Source organism: Zootermopsis nevadensis, unplaced genomic scaffold (genome assembly GCF_977971745.1).
Source record: "Zootermopsis nevadensis isolate Lab colony 2312 unplaced genomic scaffold, Znev_1.0 Znev_ptg000016l, whole genome shotgun sequence".
Classification (NCBI taxonomy): Eukaryota; Metazoa; Arthropoda; class Insecta; order Blattodea; family Termopsidae; genus Zootermopsis; species Zootermopsis nevadensis.
In genome coordinates, this window is record NW_028259148.1 from 8,563,742 (window position 1) to 8,585,579 (window position 21,838).

General features: G+C 38.0%; 1 protein-coding gene across 11 annotated transcripts in view; it reads right to left on the reverse strand.

The window, feature by feature from the left end:
- Positions 1–21,838, reverse strand: part of unc-5 (netrin receptor unc-5) — a 530,640-nt gene that overhangs the window by 200,019 nt on the left and 308,783 nt on the right. The gene's annotated exons all lie outside the window — the stretch shown is intronic.

Genomic DNA, 21,838 nt, shown 5'->3' on the forward strand with positions numbered 1-21,838 from the left:
ACCCAGACAATAAATATGAAGCCAACTGGGATAATTAGATCTAAAACTTCTTGACGATGGTGAAGAGTCAATTGAATAAAAATTTTCTTGGATATTATCCATCGTCTAGTAAATATAAAGCGTGAAACGACGTTTCGGAGATGGGACTCCATCTCCGTCTTCAGGTTCCTACACAGTTGGGCCCACTAGATAGAGCTAATCGCTATTTCCGGACCAACTGTGTAGGAACCTGAAGACGGAGATAGAGTCCCATCTCCGAAACGTCGTTTTACGTTTTATATTTACTAGACGATGGATAATATCCAAGAAAAATTTTATTCAATTGGGATAATTAGGATAACTTAGTCTAAAACTTCATTCACAAATTGTTATAGAAACAATGGAAGCTTACAAATTGGCCTGTCTCAGAATAATACTTACGTAATAAAAATATAATTTCCTTTAATATTCAAACATAAAACAACTTCTAAGCCACAACTAGCACAAGCAAGATTCGTAGGATTAAAACTTCAAATAATTTTGTTGCGTCCAGAAAGGGAAAAAAAAACTCGGTTAGTGTAATGACTATGTTTATGCGTTAATCGTTGGTGTGGCAACAACGAAAAGGTAAGCAATGTAACCCACAAATTCTTGTGAAAATAAGGAGCAGTTAAAGATTGGTCTAGAACACCATCTAAGGATAATTACCAAGGAAAAGGAAATATAATTTCCACCAATTTTAAACCGCAAAAACTTGCAACAACAATAAATTTCTCAGAAAACAGAAATTGTAGGTGTATCATTATTTACTTCCAAATAACCAATACTACTCAAAACTGAACCTTAAAATCATTCTCTTTTGATCCGCCCGCAATCTTTATTCTATCCTTTCATGACTTAAAGTTGTTGAGAGTTACTTTTAGAACAATCAATCATAATCATAACGCAGGCATGATGTATGTTTTCACATCCCATCTAAACTCGTTCCCATGATCTAAAAAAACCAAATCTCATACTTAAAAATGACGAGTTATAAAAACGCGCTCAGGAGTAGGGAACTAAATATAGGTTTTGTGAGTGCAGCGAAGGTTGGAGTATGAGGGAATATAATCATGATAATATGAGGGTTACTTCATAACCCTGGGTAGACAAACAGGTTAACGAAGGAAAATAATACAGAAAAGATTCTGTCGGCACACAGACGGCTAGAAAAGGGCATTTGCTTTCTTTATATTTCAACCTCAAAGGTATAACCTGTTTCACTAAATCTTGAAAAGAAATACATTACAGGGTTCAGGGGTCGGCGGGTAAATTTCCTGATGTAAATGAAGTAAGAGTAAATCGACTTCTGTGTTCTCTCCTAAAGCTAAAGTTCCCTTGCGTCAAGAGGTCAAAGGCGTGTGTTACAAAGACTTACGTTCCGGTGATAAATGTTCGGATATGGTAATACAGTTGCATGTATTTATAACTACCTCCATGGAGGAGAGTCCTTCCAGGGTAGCTACTGATGTCAGTCAGTTAAAAAAAATCCCGTCTTATATGGGACCCTAAGATTCATTATATATTTCAGAAGTCAGCATCTGTACCCTGTTCTGATCCACACTGAGGCAGTCTATATCCTCCGATCAAATTTCTTTAAGACAAATACATATATATATATTATGAAGACAGAAAATTCTACAAACATACTAAAAGATCAATAAATGCAATGCATCAAAATGTATAATACTTTTTAAAATAATATAGATTGATAAACCTGAAGATGATGTCATAAAACATCGAAACATGTCGTTCAAAAATAAAAGCGCTGAATAATGTAATGTCGTACTACGATAAAGGAGCGCCATAAATATAACATAATATACTTTATACTATAAATGTTATAATATTTTAACAACATTATTTTAAATAAGTTTGTGTATAGACTGTGAAAATAAATATATGTATTTGATTCAACACAAACATGACGCACTTAAGATACAAATTCTTTAAGACAGTATCTTTCCATCTAGGTCTAGGTCTAGCAAGTTGTCTATCTATTCAAGTATTGTGCCTGTAATTTTATATGCATTTTAATCCACCCCGTTCCATTTCCACCATAACATTGCGAAAAACGTAAACAATATGAAAATTGTGTTAATTTCTTCCATATTCTTAGAATTTTTTTGTTAAAAATTATCTTCCCAGCATCTTTTCATAAATTCCCCAAACTTATATACTCTTCATGGTTTTATACCAAAGTTTATACTCATATAAAACAACAGGTAAAATCTGAGCTCTATACATTTTAATCAGAGCCATTTTAGACGAAAGACGCGGAAGACAATATTTTGAACTACGAGGAAAAATCCCTGCAGTTCAGTGCCCTTCTTGCTGTAATTCTTACGCACAGTTGTTGATTTGTAGAAGGATATTTTCCCCTGTCCTTAACATCAGTGGTATGAGCTATTAAATCAATGTAGGAACAGACAGAGCTTCGTCAGTATAACTAGTTAAGGACTGATATCCCGACGTTTCGGCCAAAACGTAATCATATTCAAGGCAATATGCTTGGTGATGACATGGTGTCATGTTGGGCTACTATACAGACGTTTTGGAGAACTTAACTGTCTCCACCATCAAAGCTAAGTAAACAAATACGGTGGTACAGTCCAAGAATAAGAACAACATTAAATACAGACCGCCAAGAAAGCCTCAAGACCGCTACAAATCCACAATGATTGATAGCCGGTTTTTTCAGTTCTCTTCCTATTGCATTAGTCTCGCACTGAAGTAAGATACATCGTTAAAGAAAACCTCATGAAACTAGCAATGACGTTCCACAGCAATGCAAAATGAAACCAATGGCAATTTTTTCAGTGTGTTGTGTAGTCTGGTTGGATTATCCACTGCATGTTTTATTCCTTTACCTGCCTGAAAGGTTAACAGTTGTTGATGGTTTTCTTCTGCACGTTCCTTCCTCCGTCATTCTACCTGCCTCATCCGCTATAGGATGTCACTCACAGCGCAACTCAGACTAAGCTTTCTGCCATTTATGATTAACAACAGACAGCAGAGGATCTAATGGTCACTGAACTAATCGAGTTTCCTCACCGTGTTAACAAGAGCCCAAAGACCTAAGGTCCTGTGTAAAAATCTCAATACAGATGAAGAAGGCTGTTTTCTGAGTTGTACCGTCATGTAGTCTCATGTTGGTGCAACCCAAAGTTGAAGTGAAGGATCTCCCTTCATCGGCTGCTAGTAACCACTCATATTTACACCATTCCTCATTTCTGGAAGCAATCTACCACTTATGATAGCAAAACGAAAATAAGTTTAGGTTTTCTGGTTCTCACAAAGACGAGAATTTACATGACTGCCTTCTGGAATATTACGCTTCGTAGTTTCGCAGAAGCTTAACGACGTTTCAGAGGTGCTTGCCTGCCTCCACATCTAATATATAACAATGAAAACAAAGGAGGAATTAAGTCTTCTCTAACTGAATACAAAATTTTCTAGCTTCCTGTACCGTACCACCTGCTCAAGTCCGTCTCGTGTTTCTCGTCCTAACCACCTCTTCGCTCGAAAGACAGTGCCCTATAATTTGCTCAGCTTTACCGAACCCCTTGAGAATGCTGCCATGTTTTCCAGGTACGTTCGGAGCCTCTTCTGTCACGGTTTTGAATGTTGACCTAAGAACGGGGCGACGCTGGAAAGGCACATCAGTTTAATATTTCTGTGTAAGACCACGGCCTTATAAGGCAGGGTACAGAGTGAAATATAGGTGAACCGCTCCAGTTTAACTTCGATGTGTAACGGCTTCAAATCTTCTTAAAAACATGAGTCATGATAAATGTAGGCCCTAAATATTGTTCTGTCAAATTGTAATGCGTCATTTCCTTCTATAGATTAATAAGAATAGCTAGACAAGAAATTAGCTACTTTGTGACCGGAAGGGTATTAATTCCCTGCGTGGGTGCATTTTCTTCTGTTTATGATATCAAAAGAACAATATATTATTTGCAGTTATAACTTTCATTAAAATTTACAATTATGTGAAGAACCCTTGTCCAACCGGCGGTTCACGAACCACAGTTGCTCCGAGACCACTAGTAACCGGGACAGCGAAACTATTCGTTAATTTGTTAACAGTTACTACGAGCTCGTTTATTCTTTTATCATTTTACTCCGAAAGATCTGAAAAGAAAATTTTAAATATTTTCTCGTCTTCTGCTTTTCGTACAAGTGGGACAAATGCTATTGACATTAAAACCCTACCTACATCATAAAGTGAAGTTTTACATCTACAAAATATGTCAGATGCAAGCTGTCGCAGGAGAAATTTAAATGTAATAAACTCCACAGAAATGTGTACATATTTCAATAAAATCTATATTTGAGCTTATACAATAGTAATTTGTTATCTCAGTGGAGCAGAGACCCTTAGGAGCTAACACTCGGCCATTTACTTCAAATACATCCTACCTTTTAAGAAACTCGAATGTTCATTGGCTTGTTTACAGGAGTTGGCAATGGTTAACTAATTTAATTCCAAGATAATTCTATTTTGTAGCAATGGAATGCCACAGAAGCTTATGTTTTGTTTTTATTTTCTCACATTAAGTAAATTCCTCCATCTTTAAGACAGCAGGACAGAGCACATGCTTTGTTAATAGTTGACCACTACAAAAAAATCCAAAGAAAATTTATTGGTAAAGAAACATTTAATTTTATGTGGAATTTATAAACAGGTTGTCTGTTCTTACTTAAGTTGTCTGTGACAAGAAGAGAAAGACCTAAAAGTCGCACAAATATGCAGACGACTGTCTTAACTATTCAAACGGAATCCGAGCGGACTGCATTCTCCAGCTGATTTGAGGAAAACCTAGTACGGAATGGGCCTGTTAGCGGTCCATTTCCACAAAGACGTATTGTCATCCTATCGCAACAATAACATTAACCTAAAACATAGCATGGACCTTCATAGTATGTGACATATCAGTTTCTGTCGGCGAGAAGTATGAAGACGACCGTCTTTTGGAATGTTGCGCCGTATAGCCCAGTCTTGACGATGGAAAAAAGTAAGTACCTATAAAACATCGGTAAGTTTATAGCACACTACACGATGCAACATTACAGAAGTCCCCGTTTCCGGACGACCTCTACTGATATGACCAAACAGAGTAGGATCTACCTGAAGGAAACAGACTGCACTCTCCAAAACGTCGTTTTTAATTAAATTAGGGCAATATACAATTACCAAGACGTTTATCATTTGAACAACACACTATCGTCACAGACCTTCAGCACTATCCTTTAGACCGTCGATGGACAGCGTCCACACCTTTCAACAAGATTATCTAAGTCTGATATCCAGACAATAAAATTTACGATGGCCGCCTTGAGACAAAGACTTTTCTGTGTTCAATCATACACATCTTTTTTTAAAACTTTGCATACCGTGTAGTGTATTAGAATATAGAGTGAACAAACCAACAACTATTAACACTATAATGGACACTATTGCCATACGCGTTTCGACCTCAAGAGGTCATCATCAGTGGTATAATTTCTCTGATGCCACTGATGATGACCTCTTGAGGTCGAAACGCGTATGGCAATAGTGTCCATTATAGTGTTAATAGTTGTTGGTTTGTTCACTCTATATACACATCTTGATTCTGTTAATCTTACTCTCACTAACACCATTCATTATACATGGACCTCCAATTAATAAAAAGTTATTAAATAAACGAATAACAAGATTTCTTCTTTTTCTCCTGCCATTAATCTTAAAATTCTACCAACTGTCTATTTGCCACCAATGTTATTGTGGATAAATAGTACCAGAAATAGATACAGCATTAATAAATAAGATGTATTGTACTCGTAAACCTCAAAGTGTTGTATGAAACAGATGCACGTCCTGGTGGTCTTCGCCCTGCTGAAATGGACTAATGGGAGAATTAGCTGAAGACTTCGATGCTGGTATAAGACACAAGAATCAAAAATCTGTTATAAATCTCGTAGTAGATTAGAGTCCAGATCTTCGTGGTGGTAAAAATGTGGATTACGGTCTTGTGATGTGGGTTGTTTCCTGAGTGTTGTCCTTTGTCTGGAGCGGAGATACGTGTTGCAGGCCTGAAGGGTGGTTGTCGCCGTCTTCATATAAAGAATAAGAGCAAACAGTAAGGTCCGTTAAAGTGCACGAACAAGTCCCACCTTTGTTTAGCAGACCTCACAGAATTGTCTTTCTCGCTTCTTCTTTACCTGAGCTTAAAGACACTACCAGGCTTTAAAACGATGTAGACAATGAATAATATCGGGGTAACGTTCTTAAATCAATGACATGATACAAAACTTCAAAATATATGTAAAGACGTCATATTAAATGAAGTTTCGCTGTTAGACTATGAGGTTAATAAACACACCGCCTGTAATAAGATCCAGACTGTGACATTCTGCATACGGTAAACTTGCCGTCAGGGTGATCGCCCTGAAGATGAATGCAGCAAGAACCTCTGCAACATCAGTTATCTTCTACCAGACCACAAGGTGCAATAAATTCCTGTCCCTGCCAATGATCGAACACCGAACGTCCAGCCAGTAACTCACCACTTTGGTGACTGAGCTTATTGGATTTAATACCATGAAAGAAGAATTTTATGACAAAATTGGATACCTGATACACGCAGCAGGATCAAGAGCTCTCTTTATGTGATATCTAACGAAACAATGTTGGGGTCGCCATAACAAAACATAAATTAAGAACGGAAAATATTCCTTGTCCTTTTTATAAGACACATTCTTGAATGCCGGCACACTGTAAAGAGCGGAGATGACGAGATGACAACCCAAAGACAAATAAATCTAAAAAGAAGGAATCTCTTAATGACCTACATCTAGACTGTAGTCTTGGGTGGGCGATGAAGGTTTGATATTTTTGAATCGCTAAACAAGTATATAAAAACGTACGATTTGCATCTTCCATCTCCAAAGATGGATAGAAATCAAACGCTGAAACATAAAGCCAATCAAATAAATCAATTCAATAAAAAACTGGAAATGAATTAATGATCGGTCCACAACTGTCTCTTTTGTCTACGTCCAGTGGCTAAGATTCATCCAGAGGATCTAGCTTCAAGACTTCGTTATTCCATAACCTTTTTGTGCTGGAAACGTGCTGAGACAAACCACCCTTGTAATTAATCCTAAACATTTGTCGATGTTTAAGGCAACGCCAAACTAATTAGGCAATGATGTATCAATTTATCAACAGTATTTTTCCGTTTGATCATCGTGGCATCCTAACAAGCAGCAGACCTGGTTTCGATACCTCACGATGGGCAAAACTGCACTAAGTTAAATTTTCTTTTCTAGGTTTCTTCTATTCAATCAACTGACAATGTATACAAGTGAAATGAAATTATTACATACAATGACGTGAAAAGAACTAGCTGGAATGTATGGTGCATGACTTGAATGAAGATATTTTGGACGGAACAAACTGGAAAAACTGAGTAAAACCACCAATAGTTTGAGGCTCGAAGCGGGTCGTCCCGAAAACAAGAATATTCAGTTAAACTGTTCCATTTCATTTTTACTGAGCTCCACAGCAGATTTATTCTTGAAAAGGTCATTATAGTTCACCTAACCAAGAAATCCCCCCCTTATAGGACCCGAAACGTCATTACCATGAAATGGGCCTCATCCTAAACCAGGTGAAGTCAGTCCGGAACCTTATATAGCACATTTTAAGATTAATTTTAATATCATTCACTATACATGCTACATATCCAAAATGGACCTTTAAGTTTTTAAGCTAAAATCCTGCATGCATTTCTTACCTTCCCCTGCGTGCTGTATACCTTGCTTATATAATGGTCCTTTGAAGATACTCATTAAAAAATTTTCTCCATTCCTCTATTTAATCTTCTGTCTTAATTCCAAATAATCTCCCGATTAAAGCTTTTTTCAAACACTTTTATTGTTCTTTTACTGGGGTTAGAGACCACGTTTTGCAAACGTAGAAAACAGATAACATTGTTTTATAGGCCGTAATTTAATACCAAAGTCTTTAGAAACAAGAAGTAAAAATGACAAGAATTGTTATGTTACTTAGGAAACGCAGATGTCCTTAGGTCTTGCACAGTTATCCCACTAAATGATCGGTGTCTGAAAGCCTGAGCGTTCGTTGAGACCAAATACCAAGGAAGCTAACGACTTTCTCCTTCTTCTGCCTAATGTACGAACAAGACATGGGCGAAGGAAAAGTTAACGAAGTCGCACAAGTCTTGTGTTATACACGAAGAAAAGAGTGTACATAACACAAACAAGGAAACAGAATTCTGGCTGCTTGTGAGACGAGTTCAAAAAAGAAACCAACTGTGTTTCCTACTGAATAAACTGACAAAGAACCAGCCACCAGAGACTCGTTTAATTTATGGAACGGTGCAAATCAAACTGAGTAATCCACATTAGGTAAGATGGAATCGACAAAAATCAGCAGTAATATTTATTCTGACAGCGAAGAGAAATTTGGTAATTTAAAGAAAATTTTAAAAGACGAGAGAAAATTTACAAGTTCAGTGATATTTAAAATAAGAGGGCAATGGAATAGAACGAGAAGCAAATATATGGGACAAAAATACAGTACAAAAGACGGGAGAGAAGAAAAAGAATAAAACTATAAATACAAAGGGAAAAAGAAAATCCATAAAATCAAAGTAGAAATTGCAGAATCGTATCTAGCAGAGGAAAACAAACAAAGAAAAACAAGGGATTAAGAAGTGGAATAAAAGAAAACAAAAAAGAAGACGGAAGGAAGGATATCAATGAGCAGACGAAGTAACAAAAAAACTCGGATAAACAAGGGAGAATATAGGAACAAATAGACGCAGAATATAGAAGCACAAAACCCGGAAAAATAAACAAAATGAAAATGACAGGGCAGAATCGAGGCGAAAAAAACAAAGAATATGCGTGCAGTAAAAGAACGAAAATTAGAAATGAAAGAGAAGTGGGTTTATGTGAAGAGCACCGTCGGTTAGCTGCGTTAACAGAACTCAAGCTTCGACTCTAACACAGACGTCTGACTCCAGCGAGGGATTTTGGTATTTTTATGTTTACTGCTCTGTGTAGACCGACTGTGGCGTCTCAACTCTACCAACAGTAGCCGAATCGCAGAAGTGACGCCTGATTATCACCCAGTATTAATTTAAAATGTGTTTATGCCTTCATGGCGTAAGCTAAATTTAAAATTTCCCCTACTTTGAACACATCATAATGGATTTTAATTCCATGGGGTAAGTATGTAAATTAAGACGCTCAGCTGATGAAAAAATTAGTAGACTTTTATGGAACTCAAGACTCATCGCCTTTACAAGAGACCGAGAACGTCACTGGACCACATCAGACTATTTCTTAAAGATCGAGTTGTATATTATTATCTGTGTTTCCCAAGTGAACTGGCTTTACTGTACATCTTGCTTTAGTAAATTGTAGAATGGAGAATTCTCAATTCTGTCATTTATTAATACGAATTCGAGTCACGCAAAAAAGATATAGAATTTCCGTCACCTGAACTTTGTAAAAAAACAACAAGTGACCATGTAATAAAGTTCACAAGTTCACATCTCGAAGTTAATTAATAATAATAATACTATAGGTAAACCAAACGTAAAGGGGGAAAAAGGCGACAGACGAGACATAATGGTATAGTCGAGAGTCTTTTTCTCCTTCTCTTTTTTGTGCTGGAATGCGTCTTCTTTTTTTCCTGTCTTTACAGAGCTCCAACCTGAAATTACCAGTCTTTCCATGCTTGCAATTTGAGCTCGTTTGTAGCCCGCCTCATGTGGCAGAAGCGAACTTTGCCTCCCCGTCTATTCTCAAAAGTACTTGCTTGTAGGAGAAATGGTTCTTCTATGGAGTCTTCTCAATCTGTCTGTCTACACTGCGTGCGGCAATTCATTCGTCTTGTCTTTCTCCTTTTTCAGTCTAAGGTTCCCATTAAGGCTTATAGGGCACCCAGCGGGTGGTCTGGGAGAAAAATCCTCCACATTCTGAATTTTACGTTCAAAAAAAGTTCTTAACTGTTGCGATGGGGTGAGACTACGTTTCTGTTGAACTGGGCAACTTCGACCCCCCCCCCCCCCCCCAGAAAATACATGCGTGAATATGTTGCAGCGGTAGAACGATACTAACAGGACTTGTACAAAAACTGATCCAGTGCAACTTTGCGTACAATATATCACACAAAGACAGCCCTACACCCCCCCCCCCCCAGCCGTCCGTAGTGACAAACCGGCGAATAACACAGTCTAAAAAAAAACTTTAAGCAAAGTTTTGTGTTTAAAAACCACGCCATAAAGATGTACGAAAAAGATGAGGTTGTATTCCACGAATTATTTACCTCGGCACTAACTGGAGGTCAGCGGCGAACTTTACACATTGATCGATTTACCTCCCAGGTAAGCTACCCTTTTACGAATAGATGGGTGGCTCCCAAAGCGGTCTGGACCTAATGGTAAAGACAAAAATTCCTTCCCCTGATGCAGTTCGAAGCTATCATCTGTGACAGAGTATGAGTGTTTAGAGGCGCTTCAACAGTACACAGATACTATACGAGTTTAAACAACCGAGCCACAACATGGGGTAAGTTTCACTTGCATGCCAACGTAACAGGGTGGTTAATTAAAATGCAGTAATTTTACCTCGTTCATCCAGCCTACATCCAGTCACCATACTGAATTATACACTATTCTTTGGAATAAAACAAAGTTGTTCCACTATACGCCATGTAGGCGCTTGAGGGGACAGGTGGTACTCATTCTTAATCTCGACACTAAATGGGGGTGAGTGGTCAGCGTCGCGCCCCGTCCGGTAAAGGACCCTGGTACCCATTGGACAGGAGGCTCGGTGGGCCCCAGAGCCGATATGGACGCAGACGCCAGAGGACAAATAATCTGTCCCTGCCGGGGATCGAACCACGGTCGTCCAGTCCATAGACAGTCACTATACTGACAGTTCTCTTATCTTAAAATAATCCACAATTCTGCACTCCTTGCAAACGATGTTAATGTTTTAAGAACTTTATTATCTTCTGAATTCGAACTGATATTTTAACGTGATTTCAGGTCGGAAATCGGATGCTATAACAATTACGAAAATCGTTATTAGAGACGAAATTCAAAGTTCAAAACAATTTCAGTCAAATATCTAACACGAGATGAAGTAATGTTAGTTCAAGCGATATTTAACTGGAAAATAAATATTCCACAATTAAAGAAACCAATATTTATATCAACATCAGATATAATCGGTGAAATAAAATCCTCAAGCAAAGTGAAATACTGGATATGATACTCATATTATTTTAATGAATTTACAAAGGTTACTTATAACACTGTTTTAAAAATTTGTCACATTTATTTCGCAAGCTATCTGAAAGTTTATCGACATTTAAAGTCCGGTGGTGTTATAATGAAGACGGTAATTATTCTTAGGATTCCATTATCGTGTTCACATGATTATGCCACTGGACCTATCACGACTAAATTAATCCACTCCATACCATCACAAATTTTAATATTATCCTCTTATCTAAGTTCAGAATTACAAAGCGGTCCTATGTGACACCCAAAATTATGAAAACCCAAACGAAGACGGTCACAAAAACTGTTTAAATATCAACGTTGCATTATTCTTTTCCTGCAATTGGCACGGGTATGTGGTTGCAAACAATAATCAGATACAGCGAATATACACCCGTATAAAACAAGTATACAACATAACAAGGATGGTTATATCAATTTTACACTATCACACCTGATTCCTCTTCGTAATTTTCCTGAAATTTTCATTTTTTAATTAGAATTCATGTATCATATATATAAAAATTTGTGAAACGTCAAAATGTATCGCATAGAAAATAAAATTAAAATAGGATTACTGCTAACTGGTATCGATTGTAAGCATACATAAACCAGCTTAATTAAATTATAAATGTCCTGGCGTCATGAAGAAAGTATAATCCATTTCAAATTATACGACTCGTTACGTTGTGTACTCCGAAAGCTTAATTCCGTTAATTTCTTTTTATATGGCTGAATTCGTCAAGTACAGAGCTGCACATATGATTATACAATAAATCCGGTAATTAATGCGTATGGTAAACTTTATAATAAGTTTTGCATAAAATCAAACATAGAAAACACTTTTTTGTGAACGATAAGTAGACCTCAGGGACGAAGCGTTCATTTCAACAGCGTAATTTATTTTCATCAGGAGGGATTACACATACAAATGCAACGTCGAATATAGTTAAGAAATAATTTACTCAATGAACATGGAAAACCACCAAAACCTGGGTCCAAATGGCAGGACCATCAAGAAGCACACTAACTTCCAGACAGGAAGATTCCAGCATTCAAATAAAATTTTAAAATTTAGTTTCCACCTCGAAGCAAACACAAGGCGTCTCCATTACAAATATAATTGGTTGATAATGTTTAGGAATATAATAATGTGAAACTCATAAATATATTTTGGACAAAATGCAAAGTTATTAATGCTAGAATAGCTGGTACATATAGTTACCACTGTGCTCTAAAGTCTTAAATCATTGATCGATAAAACTGAGAAGCATAGAGAGGCAAGTGCGATGTAGTCGGTTGTACCAACTAATCATGATTAACTTTTCCATTAAGATCGTGGCAGTAGAGTTCATTCAAGTGTTTGACGCCCGTTCAACACAACTGCGTGTTCTACAGACAAGTTGGGGGGGGGGGGGGTATCAGTAGGAAGTCTGATGGATGGATTTGGGATTCAGATTAAAGCTCCTGTCAGAGTAGGGTAGGTTAGGGTCGCAAAGTAAAGAGAATTTCTGTAAGCGTTTCTTTCGTTAAACTGTCGGTTCTGTAATACCCAATCTCCCAGCTCGCCCCCCTTTCGTACTAAGTCAATAAATTTACATTGTTTGTCTTGTTCCGGGTACAACACTTGTAAATCTGTACTTCTTATCACTTTAGAATTTCCGTTTAAATGTTAAGTTGATCCTCATAAGATTTCAGGTTATCACGACGGCAAATATGAAGATATTTGTCGTCTGGGTTGTTGCGCAGTGTAGTATGGTAGAAGTTTACCGACGTTTCAGATGTACTTGCTGCCTCCATCATCAAGGCGATCAGCATGCTTTACTTAAGGATATTAATTTGACGATGGAGGAAGCAAGCACCTCTGAAACGTCGGTGAATTTCTGCAAGACTTTATGGCGCAACAATGCATTAAGTAGAGGGTTCGCAGAAATCAGGGCAACTGAACGTCATGTAACAAAATTCTTAAGAAACTGATAGTCGCTGAGCTAATCAAGAAATTCCCTTTCTTTCATTGCAATGTTCACAGGTGGGCGCCACCCGTCCCTGTTCTGAGCCATATAAATCCTGTCAACATCGATATTTCTTTAAGATCACTTTTAATATCATCCTCCTAACTACGCCTACACTTTCCAAGTCGTCTACCGTTCAAGTTTTCTTAATGAAATCTGTATGTTTTTTTTAACTTCCCCATGCCTGGTACACAACCCCCATCTATAATTTAACACTTTTTTGAATCCTAATATCTGACGAACAGCACAGCTCTTGGTGTTTTGCAATGTACACTTCTCCCCAGCTTCCTACCACTTTCATCCTCTGTTCAAAATATTGTCCTCAGACCCCTGTTTGTAACGTTCCTAATATCGGTTCTTCCCCATACAAAACAGCAGATCAGATCATACTTTCCTGTATTTTAATATGTATTTTCGTTTTCAGACAGAGAGCAATTAGAGATTAATTACTTGCCAGTGTGTTATATCAACTTCATACAGCGCTTGAGAAACTACGGTAAAGTTTCGCAAATTCACCAGAATATGAACGAGGAAAGTCGACTGTCGGGAAGTTCAACCCTGAGGAATAATCTTCTGACGCGACGATAACACGGTAAAGCCTTCCACGTGTTTTCTGCACGACTTGAGACCGAATTTCTTCGTGGCAACAGCGACGGACGGACGGACAGACAGATATCTGCGATGGAATATAAACAGGGTAAAATAACAACGCAGAAGTATCAAAAACCCTGAGTTAATTATAAGACAAGTCACAAAGAGAAGAAACGAGATTTCTGTCTTCTGGGTTGTTGCGCTGTGTAGTCTGGTCGATGTTAACCAACGTTTCAGAGGTCATACTGCCTCCGTCATCAGGGCGATGAATATTCATCGCCCTGATGACGGAGGCAGTATGACCTCTGAAACGTTGGTTAACATCGACCAGACTACACAGCGCAACAACCCAGAAGACAGAAATCTTCATATTCACCGCTGTGAGAACCTCAAGTCTTACACAGAAGAAACGAGGCACGTGGAACCGGCTTCATGCACTGACTTCCATCAAAATCATTTCTTACTGATCACCACACAATAAAAATTTGAGTTTCTCAAAGCAGTGAATATGGGCGATGTTCTTGTGGGTTATGACGCCGTGCAGACCGACAAACGTTTCGGAGGAAACATACTGCCTCCATCTTCAGGGAGTCATATTGGCTCATCTGAGTCACTTCCGATGTAAAAGAAAGCTATTTTCGATTAAGCCACAGTTACCAATCTTATGAAACCTATTTCAAGCAATTAGATTCCTCTGTGGCCCTACATATTTTAACGAGTGAAAAAAGATCCAACCTGGATTCTCGATCCGGGGAAAATATAAACTGACAGTGTTTGAGAACCGGATGTTGAGGACAAAAATTTAAACACAAGAGTAATTAAGTGGTAGAAAGAATGCACGACGAAGAGATTAAAAATTTGTGACCTTGATCAAATAAAACCAGAGTGAAATCAAGGATTATGGGATGGCCAATTCTTTTTAGTGGGAAAAGAAATAATATACAGTTTTAATCAGGAAAACTTAAAAAATAAGACGTCACTTGGAATACCTGGACACAAATGTAAGGATTATGTAAAATGGACATCAAATAAGTAAGGCGTGAGCGTGTGGACTGTATGCAACATGATGTGAACTAAACTAATATAAGGCTCTTGTAAAAACGGTAACGAAAGTTCATGTTCCATAAATGGCGTGGAATTTCTTGATTAACTGAGCGACTACCATCTTCTCAATATGGACTCTTCCTCGTGGAGACCATTACGATTAGAGGCCTTCAATATTTTACTTACGTTCCTCCAATATCCACTCAGCTAATGTACGTGAATTTGCTCTATTCTTATTCAAGTTTTACGTGTTCAGTAATCTCATTATCTCTTGTCCTTCCTTATTTTCTACCTATATACATGCATTATCTTATTCCGAACTCAGCGTTTAGTATCCTTCTGTACTGCACCTTCTACTATCGCCGTTTCTCCGTTTCTTCTTCATATTCATCCCTTAAATTCCCTCTCCATTGTGCTCCTTTTTCTCTGTGTGGCTTCTGTCCGCTGGAAGCGTATTGCTTCCACGTGCTTCCACCTCTTCGCTTTGTAAAGTGGATATTTTCCACTGGGTATACCCCATGGCGCCTGTCCGTCCTTACAGGTCTTCGATCTGAGCTGCTGTTAAAGTGGATGGAGCCATCAGAACCATGAAGCAGTTCCGATTCACTTCGTACAGGAATTCCGAACAGATGTCCCACTCACACCCTGACAATAATATTTTGTACTTATAGGCATGCCCTAATGTGAAACTTTATAATTTGTACTCTTCATTCAATATTAATACATTTTCATACTCGTCGCCGTGAGAAAATCAGATCTTAATTTCAGTCTGTTGAATCATCAGATACAATTACTAACATTTTATACGCGAACTAATATTTTAGTAATTATAACTAACTAGATGGCTTACCGAACCCGAAGGTTCATCACCGAATTAACCAAAGCCCTCCACCGGACCCTGTCCTGGGCCAACATAATCCGGTCTCCTTTAACTCCTATCTCCCATAGATCCCGCCTGAGATTATCCTCCCATCTACGTCTAGGTCTCCCCAGCGGTCTCTTACCCTCAGGCTTCCCAACCAATACCTGGTACACACCTCTTATCCCATCCATGCGCGCTACAGGTCCCGCCCATCTCATTCTTCTCGACTGAATCACCCTGACAATACTGGGGGAGGAGTACAGATTTTTAAGCTCATCGTGCAGTTTTCTCCATCCCCATCGTCTTATCTCCTAGGCTCAAATATCCTCCTCAACACCCTATTCTCAAACACCTGCAATCTGTGTTCCTCCCTCTGAGTGATAGACCATGTTTCGCACCCATACAAAACAACAGGCAAAATTGTTGTTTTGTATATTTTAATCTTTAGGTTCTTAGAAATCGGACGGGAAGACAAAATAATTTGTACTGAGATGTATCAAGCATTTCCAGAATCTAGTCTCCTTCTATTTTCCTCATAAATATTATTTTGATTTGTTATTGTTGTTTCCAAACATTTGAACTTTGTTACAATTTCAAAGGATTTATTAGTCACCCTAATATGATTTTACCCGCCTGTCTGCTGACGAGGTACTAATATTTACTTAGTTTTTTCTGAATTAACTTCTAGCCCCACCTTTCTACCAGCTTCTAGTAGATTTTGGTTATTATAAGCACAATTATTGTAATTAAAGTCTTATTTAAAGAGGCATGTCAGTGCCGAATTTTAAGCATAGTTATATTAATTTAAGTGTAATTCCTGCTAGAATATAAGTACCTTTGTTAAAATGTAACATTAACTATAATTATGTGAACTCGCCAAGAAAAGTCGGTAGTTTCTTGACGAGATGAGCGACTGTTAGCTCTACGCAGTTCATCAGTTGTATCACACCATCAAAATCGAAACACTTCAACACAATAATCCCGAAATGAAAGGTACAGTAAGTCAATTGTTAACAGAAATTGACTATACACTCGTCTCGTTTCCAACACCTTTTGGTTCCATGGTTTTACGAGAGGAATTTCCCGCTTCTCAGCTCCTCTTTCTAATTATCATTCTTTCTCTGTTCCCAGTTGCCCTTCTGTTGCTCGGGCATCAGCTTTGTAACATGCACTCGTCTGTTTGTCCCCGAAATTAAGGTTACTATTAGTGTAATTAGAGAGAGCTAGTTCTCGTGGTTACCGCTACTACGCGCTGTTGTCTGTGATGTGACCACAGTAGTGGGCTCCAGCACTAACTGAATTACTATAGACTCCTCTGTCTATTGGTTCAGTGGTAAAACAGAGAAGGGTAGGTACACACATTGCAGGAATTGATTTATATTATACATCACTTAAGCGACAGCTTTACAGTTACACGTTTCTCCAAAGGTTTGTGACAAAAGTTGATTCCTTATACTAATACTATTAGTACAAATAGCCCTCGATTTGCGCCGATTCAGAATAACGCTGATTTTGAAACCTACTACTACTACTACTACTACTATGGCGTAACAGCCCAAAATCGAGCCCTAGCCTCCTCTATCTTCTTCCTCCAATCCTCTCTATCCAACGCTATCCTTCTCCAAGCTGCTGTTCCAAGGAAATTTCTGGAGTCAGTCGTCACTGCATCCAGCCATCTACCTTTAGGTCTTCCCACTGGCCCATTCCAACCTTCGATTTTGAAACCAGAAAGTCAAAAAGTGAAAAAATTAGTATTATTTATAACGTTTTCAATGTTTCTCGTACTGCTTCTTATACTAAATCGTAATTCTTACATCGCTGATTTTGAATAAAAATTATAAATACATTCATCTCTACAATTAAGTATGTTTCGTTAAAGCAAATTTGCTCCAATGAGGTTGATGAATCGATAAAAGTTGTTTGTGAAATGCAAACTTTTGCATATGCGAGTTTGCTCTTATGCAATTTCATTCCTGGCGCTTTAAACTTTCAAAGGACTAATTTAATCTCGGCGGAGGTACCGGGGTTATTTTTACTACGCGATTTTCTATAGGTCGGCGTCTTACATGAATGCAACTATCGCATAACAGCAGAGATGACTGTACACATCAATCACATGAAGGAATCACGACAGTCAACACTATATGCCTTCTTTTTTAAAAAAAAACATGACGATCCTCAACCAGGGACTTCGTCAGAGAACTAACGCTGCTTCATCACGCCATCGCTGATTGTAAGTGTATAAAATATATTTTTTTAAATTCCCTTTATTTTATTTACGTTATTTCAGAGCTTTAAATGTAACGCCATTATAGTACTCGTCAATGTTTGGGTGCTGGGAACGCATGTCATTGACTTCCCATTGATTTATATTATAAAAGAGTTTCAATTTACGCCGATTCCGATTACGCCGGTTCGTCCAGGAACACATCCCCTGCGTAAATCGAGGGATACCTGTATTTTTCGTTTTTTTAGGTGTATTCGGTATAATTCGCGACGTTTCAGGGAGTTGGCTCTACTCAAACTTTCAGTTCATCGTCCGGATGGAACACTTCTGTCAGACTACACAGTGCAACATCCCAGACAGTTATCACCAAATTCCAACTCGTGATGGATTCGTAAAGCCAACGACCACCTGCAATGTCGCTCAAGCCATCACATGATCCAACAATAAAAAAGAAACAAATTAGGATGTGCCTAGTCGGCCCTAAATTCCAAACGGATGCACCGTTGTACATCACAGCCCTTATCCCTCGAACATCTGTGAGACGTGGTACTAAAGAATGTCGTCTCCATGTTTCGGTTCTACCCGGAAGACTGAGGCGACACGTTCAATTTATGTCCTGAAGATAGCGTTATGTTCCTCCGAACTGCTAGCTACCATCTACAAACCACAGCGTCATGACTCACAAAGACACAACCGATATCTTCACCATCGTGAAAAACTAAAAATTTCTAATAAAATTATTTCTAATACACGACGTATACTTGAGAGACAGAAGAAAATTAAGATTCCAAGCAATATCAGAAGCTCGGATTTTGAGCTGTGATTCTTAAAACTAAAACTGCTTATTTCATAAAACGCTGTTTAGAATTTTATCAGAAGATGATAAATAAATTAACTCAATTTTGATTCTGTAATGGACACTAAATTCACCGACATAACTTGAAACAATGCTTTCCTAGAATCGAAAAACGCGGTTTGTGGCATGAAATTGTGAATAACACACAGAATTACATCGACGGAAACCGTCCTATTCAGCTATGGTAACTCAAACTTGATATATATAACAAGGAGAAACAACAAACTGTTTAGACCTAAAAGTGGATGAACATAATCACGATATACCGATCAGCTGGCAGAGTATAACGGTTTATACATGCGGGAACTACTTGTTTCAAATCTTTCGCGGGAGATGGAATGAGTTAAAATGCGAAAATCGGGAAACTGGAAGCAGCCAGATTTCTAAATCAACGTCTCTTGATGAGCTCTACGCATGACAAAATAGTTCCAGCGAAGAACAAACAAGACGAGACGAGACCGTGTGTCGGACATTACTACCGCGTAAGTTACTAAAATTTTATTAATTCGCTGAGCGACTCATTCCCCCTAAAAACATCTCCATATGAAAGCCTTGAGTATGCACACGTATGTACGTAAATGCAACACAGTTTCTCTGCCAGCTTGTTCGTACGCTTGTTTGCAAACAAACGTTACTGATGACAATACGAAGCATTACAGCACAAAACGCATAGATTTAGGGGCAGCGAGGGATTAAGCCGAGTTCAGTGCGAATTTGAAACTCCCATCACGGAAACTGAAACAAAGGTTCCCCAGCTGAACTAAGCCTGGTGGGAATCCACTCTTCCACCATCTGTTGTTGTGTCAGGGTACTAACCTATTTCTTTCAAGTAGAAACAGTATATTTTTAATGTAATTTAGAAGAAAGCTTAAAATTTGACCCATAACAATTCAACAGTAGTAGCAACAAAGTCTGATAGCCTAATTTCGCAAACAACACGATGGTGTCAGCAAACAAATCCTCAATCTTTATTAACAATTTTAACTCTAGCGCGAGTTATCATGCAAAGTAATCAGAGGCGGCACAAACGAGGCTTCCGTTAAATTCTCTTTCAATTGCTAAGATTAAAAAAAGCAGCGAAAACACAGGAACTCGAAAGAACGTAGAAGGTAGGGGCCTAACTCAAAGTACTATATCGGCGCCTGCGTGGAGGTACTGAGTAAAATATGACAAATTTCAGCCAGGACGGTATGGCCACTTGGAAAATCTTCTCTTTGATTATAGCATAATATTTAAAAAATCTGAAAGGAAAAAGGACGCGAGGGAGAGGATTAAATTGACTTGCGTCAGGATAAGTTCAAATATGGCGCTCTTTTAAACTTAAAACAAAAAGCGATTACAGTGCGCTAAAGGAATTAATTATGTAATCCATAAAATAAAGTCCTTGAGAATAGAGCTGGTTTTTATATGTTTTATATCATTCATTCTGTTAGTTCATTAGCATATGAGAGAGGAATGTTTTGGTAAAACAATACAAATCCATTTAAATATATCGACCTTCACTTAAAAGTCCCATTTAAAATAAACATCACATATGAGAAAGCAATTTGTTCCTGCCAAGCAAATATCCCAGATAGTAATCTTAATTGATAAAGTACGAAATGAGCTGGTCTTAGACAGGATAGGCGAAGGAAGAAGTCTATGGACAAATCTTACGAGAAGAAGAGAGAGGACGGTGGGACACATTCTGAGGGACCCAGGATTGGTTAATTTTGTAATGGAAGGAACAGTTGAAGGGAGGAATTGTAGGGGGAGACAAAGATTGGAACATGTGACGCAGATTTTTGAGGATGTGGGCTGCAAAAAATATGTGGAAATGAAGAGATTGGCGCAAGATAGGCGAAAATGGAGGACCACATCAAACCAGTCAAAAGACTGATGACAAACAAACAAACAAACAAGCTTAATTATCAAAAAATTAATGATTCGTCGCTCGTATTCCTCATATGGATATTAATAATAAATATCTTTCAAGATGGTCTGTAATTTATTCTAGTGTTATTTCAATACTTCTCGGTCTCGATCTCAATGACGTAATTAACCAGGACCTCGAAGAGAATGTAGAGGGACATATTTGATACTGGTACTTGTGGTCTGCAAAGCCATGACGACACTCTCCCTTTAACACTTTATAACAGTGATAAACGAGAGACAGAATAAAACTGGGAGAAGTTGAAGATACATTTGACACGGCAAGATAGATCAATTTACGGCTATGAAGGTTTCCAGGCAGTACCCGCTCGTCCTTCTACTAAAGGTAAGTACAAGTAAAAGACGAAAACTGTATCAAGAAGAGATTTTTAGCGGGTTCAAACTTTATTCGTACACCATTTTGAACTCTGATATCAACTTTGGGAAGGCAACTTTTAAAGTTAACATGGGAAGCAATTTTAGGGCGGAATTATTATGTTAATATTGCGAGGACTGCATTAGAGGCACGAAATGTTACATAAAATTTGGGTACCATCTCAGTATCTGATTTAGGACCGAGAAAAACCATGGAAAACCTTGATCGAGTTGTCCGGTCGCAGAACCTTCGTACCTTAGCGATGGCTTTCATCATGATACCTGTGCGTTGTTGCCTTTTTGAATTAAAAATCCAGACACTACCTCAAACAAAACACAACAAGCCACAATTACAAATGTAACAGGTCAATGATGTCTATGGGGAAAAAAATCGATGTTTATTCTGAGAATCATATCGAATCCATTGTACTCTGTAGACAATATGAAGTTTATTTCAATGTGGTACATACATATATTTCACTGTGATTTAAACAGTTAAGAGAAAATTAAATACACTTTTAAACGTGATTGTGGCAAACTACAAGCGGTATCTTGATAAACTATTTTACAAAAATGAAATAAGATGTAGAACCCATAGAAATATGACAGCCGAACAAAATACACAATGAA